This window comes from Ursus arctos, unplaced genomic scaffold (genome assembly GCF_023065955.2).
Source record: "Ursus arctos isolate Adak ecotype North America unplaced genomic scaffold, UrsArc2.0 scaffold_21, whole genome shotgun sequence".
NCBI classification, from domain to species: Eukaryota; Metazoa; Chordata; class Mammalia; order Carnivora; family Ursidae; genus Ursus; species Ursus arctos.
This window is the reverse complement of record NW_026622886.1, coordinates 25,978,532-25,992,050: the sequence shown is the minus strand read 5'-3', so window position 1 is coordinate 25,992,050 and position 13,519 is coordinate 25,978,532. Positions and strand designations below refer to the sequence as shown.

At 33.6% G+C, this 13,519-nt stretch overlaps 1 long non-coding RNA gene across 1 annotated transcript in view; it reads right to left on the bottom strand.

The window, feature by feature from the left end:
* LOC130544502 (uncharacterized) overlaps positions 1-13,519 on the bottom strand; it is a 575,127-nt gene that overhangs the window by 103,000 nt on the left and 458,608 nt on the right. The gene's annotated exons all lie outside the window — the stretch shown is intronic.

Here is a 13,519-nt window from a genome sequence, read left to right as displayed (position 1 = left end):
ATCAGGCAAATACAAATCAAAACTACACTGAGATATCACTTTACACCTGTCAGAATGGCTAGTATCAAAAAGACAAGTAACAAGTGTTGGCAAACATGTAGGGAAAGGGGAACACTCTTACACTGTTGGTAGAATGAACTGTTGGGATCACTCTGGAAAACAGTATGGAAGTTCCTCAAAAGTTAAAAATAGAACTACCCTACAATGCAGCAATTGCACTACTAGCTATTTACCCAAAGAATGCAAAAATACTGATTCTAAGGGATATGTGTACAGCAATGTTTATAGCAGCATTATCTACAATAGCCAAATTATGGAAACAGCCTAAGTGTCCATTGTCTGACAAATGGATAAAGAAGAAGTGCCATATTTATCCAATGGAATATTATTCAGCCCCCCCACCCAAGAATGAATCTTGCCATTTGCAACAACATGGATGGAGCGAGAGAGAATTATGCTAAGTGAAAAAAGTCAGTCAGGGAAAGATAACGTGATTTCACTCATATGTGGAATTTAAGGAAAAAAAGAACTAAACAAACAAAGGGGAAAAAAATAAGAGAAAGGGAGGTAAACCAAGAAACAGACTCAACTATAGAGAACAAGAGGGGTGGTGGGGGTGGGGGATGAGTAAAATAGGTGATGGGGATTAAGGAGAGCACTTGCTGTGACGAGCACTGGGTGCTGTATGGATGTGTTGAATCACTATACTGCACACATGAAACTAATATTACACTGTATGTTAACTAACTGGAATTTAAGTAAAAACTTAAAAAACATTGCACAGGCAGCTGCCAGGAGTAGGATGGCCATTCATGATAAAATTGTAATTGGATTTAAGTATTCAAAACATACCAGTTATTTTATCAAGTATCACTTGTTTTAATAAATTCGGAAGTTATTCAAGAAATACTCAACATTATTCTAGTGCTGTTTCATGATTTTAAATGTATTTTGTTTGGGGCACCTGGATGGCTCAGTCGGTTAAGTGTCGGACTCTAGATTTCAGCTCATCATGATCTCAGGGTCATGATCTCATGGTCATGAGATCGAGCCCCGCACGGGGCTCTGCACTGAGCACAGAGCCTGCTTGGGATTCTCTCTCTCCCTCTCTCTCTGCCCCTCCCTCTGCTCTTTCTCTCTCAAAAAAATAAATAAAAAATAAATGTTTTTTGTTTACAAATTCCTGTAAGTAATCTCTTTTTCAACATGCGTATGCAGCACAGCACAAATTAGTCCAAATTTAGTCTGACTGACTGGAAACTTAAACTTCCCAGCCGCAGCTTTATCACATTAAATTGTTTTGGTGATTTATTAAATTTTTCCTTGAGCATTATCATCAGTAATTAAACAAATTTGCAGTACGTGCCTTCCCATATAATGTACAACATCCTTATGAAGTCTGAAGTATTTCTTCCAAGAGGCTATGAAACTAAAAGTCATGAGGTAACATCACACAACCCCAAACTGACAAATGTTTTAAAATAACTCTAAAAATTTCAAAAATGTCAGCATCAAGAAATACCCAAAAGAAGGAAAACAAGAGAAAAGAAAAAAAAAAAAAGGCTCAGGAAGTATACCAGATTGAAGGATTAAAATATGACAACTGAAAGCAATGCATGATTCTGGATTTTCTTTTTCAATAAAGGATATTACTGAGACAACTGAAGACATTAACAAAACCTGTAGATTAGATAACAGTGTTGTAAAAGTGTTAATTTCCTGAATTTCATGGCTGTGCTGTGATTATGTGCTTTCCACTGTTCCTGCTGCTTGGATCATGAGGGAATGAAATCATGCGTGGAGGTGGTAGGTAGAGACAACCTGAAATTCAGTGTCTGGTGTAACATCGTCTTTATGCAGGCTTGTCTTTTTGCTACTGCCCAGGGCCCTGTGTCACTATGGCTTCATTCTCTATGCTGTCATTCTACGTTGAGTAGAATCTTATGTAATCTAAGCAGCATCAGGACTCTTTGCAGCACTTTTATTTTGTGTTACTTTGTTTTTAAATGAATTTTATGATGGAGATAAGATTGTGAAAATATTAAGAAATACATTAGTCAAAAGATAAACATAGCTGCCAGGAGTTTTTATTATTTTTTACTCTCCTACTCATTGATTTTTAGTAATGATAGAAAAGGGAAAGGGAATGCATCACTTTCTTCTGTTATTTCCACTCAATTTGTTAAGCCTGAAGACCTCAAATGGATAAGCAGATAAGCACAGTAAAGATAAAGCCGAGAAAAAAGTAATATTTACCATGTATCGGGTCTTCATAGTCTTGCCCTGCTTAATTTCTAGCTTACTTTCTGGTAAGTCTTTACCTTTCCCTTTATCCTACTCTCTATGGGTTCTGAACCACTCGGACTTCTCTGAACACACCAAAATGTGTTATAACCTCCATATGGTTCTCTCTGACTAGGGAAGATAATTTCTACTCCCCAAACCTCTTCTAACTGAAGAAAAGTTATTCGTTTTTCAACTCAAGCTCAAGCTTCACTCCATGCGAAACGTTTCTTATTCTTTTCCCTGCTAAAAATTTATTCCACTTTTTTGTTTACCTATTGTTACCCACATGGATACGTTTCCTTTATTAGCTCATCTCTAAACCTACACCTAATAAAAAGCCAAGCAGATAGCAGATGTTCAATGAATTATTAAATGAAGCGGAGAGGCATGGAACATTTAGAGGAGTTGAGATAAAATACATACAGGCAATACAGATCAACCTTTTCTGATCTACTCTTACCTTTGGGTGGGGAGAGATTAGAGTGTATTTCATACTCAAAAAACACCAAGGCTAAGAAACAAAAGAGATAGAGAAAGAAAAATGGAAACATTTATAGAATGAAAATACTTTAAAAAGAGAAATAAGAGTTGTATATTTAATGATTTCCCCATTTAGCAAGATTTTCTCATATTAGAATCTAGCACAGGAGACAGAGACAGCAAAAACGTGTGCCAGAAATGTTCCATGAGAATTCAGTTCTTCTAACGACACATGGTTTAGAAGTGGAAAAGAGGTGGGGGACTTTTTACCATCTCAGGTGTTACAGCAAGCAGAAGAGATAGGATCAGTTGCTTGGCTAGAGGTTTCCTTGTGACTGGAGTTTTTTGAACTTAGTGGCTGATTGTCATATTTTGCCTAGGTTTGAGGCAATAGTTCTGCAATAGGTCCTACAATGAAACTTCAATTTCTGAAACTGGAACAGTCCTGAGAAAACCAGGATGACTGGTCATGCAACGAGATTTCTCATAAGAGGAGCTAGACTACAAACTCAGTGTGTTTAAAGGGTCATTAAAAATGACCTCTTAACCCCCAGGTCATGCCATTTAAACCTAGACCATTTCAGAAAATCTTTTGAGAGTCTCCCCTATGTTACAGTGCAGATTTCCTTGTTTGATCCCATTAATACAGTGTTAACTTTTCATGAATACATATTTCACTATCTGTAATATTTATTATACATTTACTGTGTGTCATCGGTTTGCAAACATTGTTTCAATGTCTCATTTAAAAACTTGATGAGGGGCGCCTGGGTGGCATAGCGGTTAAGCATCTGCCTTCGGCTCAGGGCGTGATCCCAGTGTTATGGGATCGAGCCCCACATCAGGCTCCTCCACTGTGAGCCTGCTTCTTCCTCTCCCACTCCCCCTGCTTGTGTTCCCTCTCTCGCTGGCTGTCTCTATCTCTGTCAAATAAATAAATAAAATCTTAAAAAAAAAAAAAAACTACCTTTAAAAAAAATAAAAATAAAAAAAAAAAACCCTGATGAAGTAGTCACTGATCTGATACATATTTTTAGATGAGCAATGCCAAGTTCAAGAATTTAAGTCATTTGCCCAAGCTGGCAAAGCTAATGAATGATTTCAGAAGAATGTTTACCTATATCAGAGCTTGAACACTTGGTCATTCTGTTCTCTAGCGGAAAATCTAAGTATGAGACATTTTGCTGGGTATTCTGGGACCTTCCAAGAGATATTATGCACTGTTCTGAAGCAGTTTCCTATCTTATATGGGAGTTAAATGTAAATAAACCATTAAGATATTATTGAAAATTTGCATAGCACTTGCAGTACACAGCCTTTTCACGAACATTAAGTCAATAATTATTCTAATAGCTCATTAAAGCAATAAAATCAGGAGTTTATAATCCTCATTTAACAGATCAGGAATCTGAGATTCAGGTAAACTAAGTGACTGTCCAATGGCTATTGATTATATAGTTGGGGATTAGAATCAAATAATTTTTTTTCTTATAGGCTAGTCCTTATTTTACTTAACTGTGCTGCTTGAAATACACATTGCCAAGTAAAATTATATCATAGAAGTTAATCTTAGGATTATGAATTTTGGTGATCTTTATGATTTGCATAACCCAATCTTATCATGTTGAAATTCCATAATGTTTGCTGAATGAATGTATCTGCATTTCTAGAGCATTTCTCACCCACAGAATGTATTTATGGACTTCGCATCCAGTAATTATTTATAGAGTGGATTCATACAGGGACCAAGTTGCTTCATAAACAGAAATGGTCATTCTGAGAAGCTACGTTTAGTGTCTAAAAGAATCACTATTGAACCAGACTGGCTTTATAATCCCAGCTCTTCAACCCTCTACCTGTGTAACTATATAGAGGTTACTCACATAGCCTCTCTCTCTGTGCCACGTTTAGTAAAATATGAGTAATATCCTACCTACTTCAGAGTAGGTGGTTATAAGCATTAAATAAGTCGATATGAATAAGGGCTTAAAAAATGTTCTGGCACTTAGTATTATATGTCTTAGCTACAATTATTATCATAGGATTAATTATTAGTATTTTACTCAGAAATCTTCAACTGAATATAGGCTTGACCACTTGTTTGATCTTGGGAATATTATTTTATATCATTGAGCTCAATTTCTTCATGTGTAATATTTGATAATATTTTCAAACTAACATACTGAAAATACTTAGTGTTTAATGCAACAAAATTTAGATATTTTTCATATTATTTAATAAACATTGAGTAACTACAGATATCAGGCCCGTTATTAGTCTCTGAGGATGAAAATGCTTTTAAAACAGTTGAGAGTCTTGTTTTTTGATATTTTATTGTGGGATACAGACATAATAATAAACTATTTTCATAAATATGTAATTACATAAAAAGAAGCCATGCTCTGCCAGAACACTCAGTTAGAGCTAACATAGGCAACATATAACTCATCACCTACTTGTCTTTTGATTTATGCAATTTATTCAGTTGTCTATACAGTCTTTCATTTTTTGTACATTCTTTACATTTGCTAAGGGCACACCATAGATTTTCAACTCAGAGCAAAAAGACCACCCCCATGTATACTATAGAACACATATGTATATTTTAATGATTAGAACTTCATTGATTTTTTTCTTAGATTAGTGTAAGAAAGCAAATGAAAGTAAGATAACCTCTATGATGGTAACAAAGTCCCAAACCCAGGTATTCTGACTCAATGTATTCTACATATCTTTAAAATAATTAATATTAATGATCCAATTTATTAAAGTTATTAGAACTATTGATGACTTTTCCAGGTATAAAATTATGGAGTCATTACATTTTAAAATATAATCATAAAATTATATGCATAGAGGGCCATGCATATACAATTTTGAACATGAAACTGTCACAGAGAAAAGTGTTAGCTAGCAAATCTACTTAATGCAAGCATTAATGTTCTGTGGGAGACTTTCAGTTTAGGCTGGGATAAATTGTGATCATGGTGGTAAATTGCTTAGTATAAGGAAGAGAATAACCTAAACAAGAATTCCTATATTTCTTAGAAGAGCTCCCTGTTACCCCTCACCTAATAGTGATTTTTATTACTATGAACACTTAAACTCTGTATCAGCAACTTTCATACTGGGCAACTAAATTTATTATATATGAACATTTATATATTCTTAAAATTGCTAAAACAATATGACTCACTCATCAATTTACTACACAAGGAGGATATATATAGAAATGCTGATGTGAGTTTTGTAATTATTATCATACCTCAAGCAGTAGTACCCACAAAAGAAAAATTATTTAAGGATATTCCAATTAGCTACTTTATTTTTATTCAAAATGTTGTTTCTTTTTAAAAAGAATATGCAAGAGATCAGCAGAAATTGGTCACAATGAGGTATAATATTTTATACAATTATGAATATATCACATTTATTTGCATTTCCGAAAATACATTTTTGCTCACAGTAGTAATCCAGTATCTTGTGTGACCTTCCATGGTATTATTTCTAAACAGTAGAATATCTTGCTAGTCATTTGAGAGGGAAATGTTAAAATATAACTTAGTAATATTTTATATAAATGTGTGGGGAGATATGTACACTAGGATAAACTTTTCTCAAATATAATCATCCTAAGGAAAAGCAAAAATAACAAAAAAGGGAATTTCATTAGCTATTTCTTTTTTTATGCCTTTTTTCCTATTTATGACTTCCCTACATTTAATTTTTGAAGGTTGCATTATTTTATGATCTATAATATTATATTGATGTTTCTCCTTCTTCCTCTCTTCTTTGTGTTTATGCTTGCTTATAGTGTGATATAATTTGTCTCCAATAAACAATGTTTTCATTGCGAAAACGAGAGCACAGTATTGTCACAATTATATACAGAAAGGAAAATACCAGTATTAAACAGATACTCCAAATGCCATGATCTATGTTTTTTACTATAAAATTCAAAGTTGGTTGTTCTCATCAAACAACACACACACACACACAAGCAACTAACAGTAAGTTCAACTTCATTTTGAATATTTCTGTTTTCTTTGCTTTATTACACTAGATCTCCCTTTGTGTCTATGGACTTGCCTAGTCACTTCTTTTTCATCTTATTTTTTACAAGGTGGTAAAGAATAGTTAAGAACCCAGAAGCAGACATATCTGGGTATAAATTCTCTTGTTTTTATGTTATCAGTTCTGTAAATTAAGTCTTAATTTTGTCATTTGTAAAATTTAGCTAATAGTCTCCTAATTTATAGTTCACTGGAAGGTTAAATGAAATAATGCATATGACATTCTTATAATACTTGACGCATGCATTACATCGACTTGTGTCCCTCTTTCCAATGTTAAAAAAGAAATTTTCTTAAAGTTTCTGCTCTTCATTACCTTCTTCCATTTCCATGGCTCACGTTTGTTAGCTCTACTTATAGTGAAAGTATCAGCAATTCCTATAATCTAAATATCCTTTTTTAAAAATTTATTTACTTAAGTGATCTCTACACTTAACATGGACCTCAAAATCATGATCCTGAGATCAAGAGTCACATGCTCTTTCAACTGAGCCAGCCAGGTGCCCCTAACCTAAACATTCTTGATGAAATGATATTAAAGTAACCTTTACATAGCTCCATCTTAGGATAAAAATGTTATCGTTAATTTTAAAAGGCTGAGAAGTGAGAATAAATGTGTTATTTTTGGAAATAAAAATAAAAGAGAAAAAATGTATTGTCTGGTTCTCTCTCTTATTTACATTTTTTTGTAATAAGCTTAGAACTTATATCAGTACACTTACTTTAAAAAAATATTAACATTTGGCTACTTGGCAGTCAGAATTAGTAGTATATTAATAATCACTTTCATATTTCCACAAAAATTATTTCAAGGTATATCAGGTGATACATACAATTTACCATATACAGCATAAGTTCCCATAAATAGGAAACTCAGTTGTCACTTAAATTATTGTAAATACTTACATTATTATAGATATTGACTTAAACCACATGAAGAATATACAGAAATTTATAGAGATAATTAGTTTTTAAATAAAGATTTCATAAAAAGGAAAATATAAATTGATAACATATGCTAATAGGAACTGCATGCATAATATAATTTGCTTACTTAGTTCACAAAGCTAGATAACGAGAAATCAATCAAAACTCATCCCTTTATCTTATGTTTCTATATCCTCTTGTTCATATCTCAATTTTACACCCCAAATTTCTCTTAAATCTGGTCCATCCTCTTTATCACCACACTTACTATGTTTCAGGACATCATCAGTTCTCCCCTGGACAGCCAAAAACCTTATTGAATCCATCTTCTCCCTTTTGTTCTTAGCCCCTTCCCATGGATCTGCCAATGGATTATTCTAAAATACTCATTTAGGCTTCTCTCTCAGCTTTGTTAAGAGCATGGTTCTGTGATGCCAGATAGATACATTTTAGTGCAGTGGTTCTTAAACTTTAATATGCATCAGAATCATCTGAAGGTCTTGTTTAAAAAATAAAAAAAAAAGTTTCCCAGGACTCTATCTCAGAGTTTCTGATTCAGTAGTTTTGAGGAGACCTTGACAATCGGCATTTTTCCAGGTGATGGTGGTCTTGAGACCATACTTTGAGAACTACTGCTTTAATGTGACCTAAAATGTTCTCCATGATCTTGTTTGCTTCATTCTCAAACTTAATCTTTCACCATATTTTCAAATTTATTCATATTCCATATAGGCCTAAATACTGTGGGCTGTTTCCATATTCCATACAGGATATGTCCATTCTTTCTGAAACATCCTTTATTTCACTACTCCATTGTTCTGCAACCTGTCTACTTGGCTTGCTGATGATCACATTCAAGATTCGGCTCAGGGGGCGCCTGGGTGGCTCAGTCGTTAAGCGTCTGCCTTCAGCTCAGGGCGTGATCCCGGCGTTATGGGATGGAGCCCCACATCAGGCTCCTCCGCTATGATCCTGCTTCTTCCTCTCCCACTCCCCCTGCTTGTGTTCCCTCTCTCGCTGGCTGTCTCTATCTCTGTCAAATAAATAAAATCTTAAAAAAAAAAAAAAAGATGCAGCTCAAACATAGTTTTGGCTTGGAAACATTCCCAGACTCCCTTCTTGTATAATCTTCTTGTCTTATTATATCACCCTCAGATAGTACCTGTGCATGATACTTACCAAAATGTAATTAGCAAGTGTTTTTTCATTTTGTATACTATCCTTATGAGTTACTTACCTTATTTATCTATATATGTGCCTGACATTTCAGCTCTGCTAATATTTACTATAAAGTGAAAAATTTACATGCCAATCATTGAAAAAGGACATAGAAATAACAAAAAAAGTCTATTACATTAATAATATTCTTGGTGTTTTCTATTTATTGATTTAGATACAGACATTGAAAAGTTTAATATTTTACTCAGAAAATTTCAGACATCTTATAAATACCCAAGAACTTCCTATGGATGTGCCCAGAAACCAGGGTAAGTTACAAGTGATGTTATTTTATTTAAAGAACTTTCTTTTTCTTCTCCCGCTGTTTTATCTTTTAAAGCTCTTTTAATGCTGTTCTTATTTTTATAAGTAAGGATAATTTTTTATGTGTTGTGAATTTTAACAATCATATAAAATATTGATAAAATTATATATTATAACCTACATAATTATTTTTAGGGTGAAACAATACAATTTTGCTGTTTTCATTTTCCTTATTTAATATGTACTAATATGGTAAAGAGAGAAAATGTTTGTAATATATTAAGTGACTGTTCATTATTACATTATGTTAAAGAATATATATTGCGAGCTTACTACATGGCAGTCACTATCCTAATTTATGTAATTTCCCCAAACGCAGAGATAACAGTGAACAGTGAAGCCGCAGATTGAGCACATCTGCCCCTTTACTATTCCATCATCTCATCTTCATCCTGTATAGTGTGGTTATTAAATTTGTGTGAGAATACCAGCATATTATACAAGTGACCTACAGCCCTCCCAAGACAAATTTGTGTCAAGTGTAAGCTCCAGCAAGGGGACGCGGCTACTGAGGAATTCTCGTCAACACAGCAGAAGTTGGAGGTAGAACAGAAGATATAATTGTACAGCCTAATTAGAAGAAGCAACCGTGATACTCAGTGTGATGATACAATAGGGTTACCTCCCTTGGAATATTTTCTGGGACTAACCCACAATATTCCTTTTTTCCCCAGTTTTATTGAGGTGTAATTGTCAAATAAAAATTGTATATATTTAATGTGCACAATATGATGATTTGATACATATATCAGACATATATATCTAATATATATCAAATATATAGCCAACAATTAGGCTAATTAACACATACATCACTTCACATAGCTACCTTGTTTGTGTATGGTGACAACACTAAGATCTACCCTGTTAGCAAATTTCAAGTATAAGATACAATATTATTAACTGTAGTCACTATGCTGTACATTAGGTCCCCAGAACTGAATTATCTTATAAACTGAAAGTCTGTACCCTTTGACTGACATTTCCCCATTTTCCCCACTTACCAGCCTCTGGTAACCACCATTCTACTCTCAGCTTCTGAGTTCAATTTTTTTAGATCATACATATAAGTGAGATCAGACAGTATATTCGTGTAATTTCATAGCATAATGTCCTTCAGGTTCATCAATGTTGTCATAAATGGCAGGGTTTCATTCTTATTATGTTTGGAAAAATATTCCATTGTATATATACATTATACTTTATCATTCATCCATTGATGGACAATTACTATGGCTATTGTGAATAATTTGTCAATGAATCTGATTGCATATCCTTTAGATATATACCAAGAAATTGAGATTGCTGGATCATATGGTAGTTATATTTTTAATTTTTTGAAGAAACACCATACTGTTTTCCATTATGGCTGTACCAATTTACATTTCTCAAAACAACGTACAAGTAATCCATGCTATTTCTAAAGATGAATAGGTTTTTCTTTTAACTTTCTTTAACCTACATTAATGCACAAAATCTTTAATAAAATAACAAGACAACAATTTTTGATGTGTATATTAAAAAACATGTCGAGAGAGGAACTATTTTAAATATGCAGAAAATTCTTTCAAGTATACCTGCAAACTAGAACAGAACTATCCTAATGAATATTTGATTTCCCCTAATATCTAAAAAAAAACATGGTGGGGTATAAACTCCTTATGCATTTGGAATTCATAAAAATAAAAGATTTTTGTACTATATCACCAATACCCTAATATTTAATATAATATATATGGACAAAAGATTTCTTTGAGAAAAAAGTACTATTCATAAAATAATTAAAACACTGCAAAAGGATTTGCAAAAACTATCCTATGATTACATTGGATATAATACATGTGGGATATGTCTCTTTCTACAAATCGTTTACGTCTAAATCTTAGCCTTGCATTTTCATGCTTATAAGGACAGATTCTTATTATATTGTGATTATTCCACTGGACTGAGGTTTATAATTTATTATTACAGGAGAATTCTAGTCTATTAGGAACAATCATTAAAAAAATATATTTAGTTGCTACTAATAATGTAGAAGGCAATTTGCTTATACTTATCATTGAATAAGAGTTTCATATTTAAAATGATTAGAAATTATGAAAAGAAAATGTAAGCACAGTAAATATACTAATAGAAAGAAAATTAACTTGACAATTTGCACAGAGCATATTGGCTGGGTAGAGTGTTTGTAATCTCCGTACTCCTTAGTTGAGGGCATGGATGTTCAGTTATGCTGAGAATCTAATTAAGAGCAGAATGTTGACTTTTTCTCCTTGCTTTTACTATTCTCAGAAGATTAAATTGCCATTTCTTGTCCTTCCACATTCTGTTTATTCATCACATTTTTATCGTTACTGTTTTTGTTTATAGCTAAGCAACTTTAGCAGAAATTTCCCTCTAACACTGCTCTCCCGCAAACAGAAATGCCTGGTCATCCCTACTGATTGGGTAAACCAAGGGCTGCCTGTCACTAGATTTAGGCCCAGAAAGAAACACATGTAAAACTTGTTTTAAACCCAGTAAATTAGGAGTGCCTGGCTGGCTCAGTCAGTGGGCATGCAACTCTTGAATTCGGACTTGGGGGTTCAAGCCCCAGGTTGAATATAGAGATTACTTAAAAATAAAATCTTAAAAAAAATAAACCCAGTAAATTAATATTAAGATGCTTACATTAGTATTAAGACTAGCTTTGTCATTTCATTGCTAATTTTGTTATGAGCTTTTTTTTTTTTTTTTTTTTTTTTTTTGCCAAGATGTGCCTCAACAATGCGTACCTTATCTGACTCAACTGTATTCCCATCTTCTTGACCAACATCCCTGAATTCTGTTCTGGCCTTCATATCCCACCTCTGTTATGAACTTGTTCTCTGATTTTCTTCCAGATCTTTAGATCTAACCTGCTTCTCTGCTACTGCTTTTTCCAATTCTATACTCTTCACATTCTAAGGGTTATACCTGTTCTAGATTAAAGCCTTTTTTTAAAAAAAAAAAACGGTTTTATTTATTTATTTGACAGAGAGAGAGACAGCCAGTGAGAGAGGGAACACAAGCAGGGGGAGTGGGAGAGGAAGAAGCAGGCTCCCAGCAGAAGAGCCTGATGCAGGGCTCGATCCCAGAACACTGGGATCACGCCCTGAGCCAAAGGCAGACGCTTAATGACTGAGCCACCCAAGCGTGCCTAGATTAAAGCCTTTTTTGATAGTAATTTAAGACTTATTCTGCCTCATCAGAAGTTAGCTAGCCAAGCCTAGCATTGATACCGATACCAACATAAGATTTGGAGGTAACACAGAGTTGTGCTAATATTTAGAGATAAGAAATGGCAACAGTTGTACAAAATACAACAGATAAGCAGTCAATTAGCACAAACTATATCATAGGTACAATTATTAGCTATATTAATTAATATTATAAATGATTTTTTCATGGAATCTTTCAGATAATGAATGCTTCATGAATTTTAAGTATATTAACCTATATAATGAAAATTTTAACAACTGATCTGACCAATTCTACATCTATCAAGAACTTCTTTGTTTTCTTTTTTAAAGGGGAGGGGGAGAGGAAGAGGGAAAAAGAGAATCCCAAGCAGGTTCCACCCTAGAGGATGGGGGCGAGGTTGTCAATCTCACAACCCTGAGATCATGACCTGAGCCAAAATCAAGAGCCAGAAACTGAACCGACTGAGCCCCCAAGTGCCCCCAAGAACTTCTATCATGACTACTATCACTTCTATGATGAACATTAGAGTTAGCTAAACTATGACTAAGTGAGGAATAGAATGTGGGAAGAAATCTCCATAATAAAAGCAATTTTTTTTTTTAGAATTTTGCTTTTACTGTTTTCTTTGTACCAAACAGGAGCAACGTATCTTCTTTTTAATTTTCAGTGTTCAATATTTTTAACTGAATTTGATATATTATGAATTATTTTTCTAATAAAAATACATTCATTTCCTAAGCCATTGTCAACATTCCAATTATACTTCTATAGTCTTTTCTATCAATGATGTTATTTGTCGCTAGTTTAGATCATCCACTTCTAAAGTTTAACCAACCACTGCTTGAACATCTTTAAAAATGGGAATGATATTCTTCCTACTACATTGTACAGCAAAGACTTCCATGTCGAGCATTTTTAATCCATAGGCCAGCCCAATTCATATACTTGAATTTTAAAGATTCTCCCTGATATGGCTCTAATTTAATTCC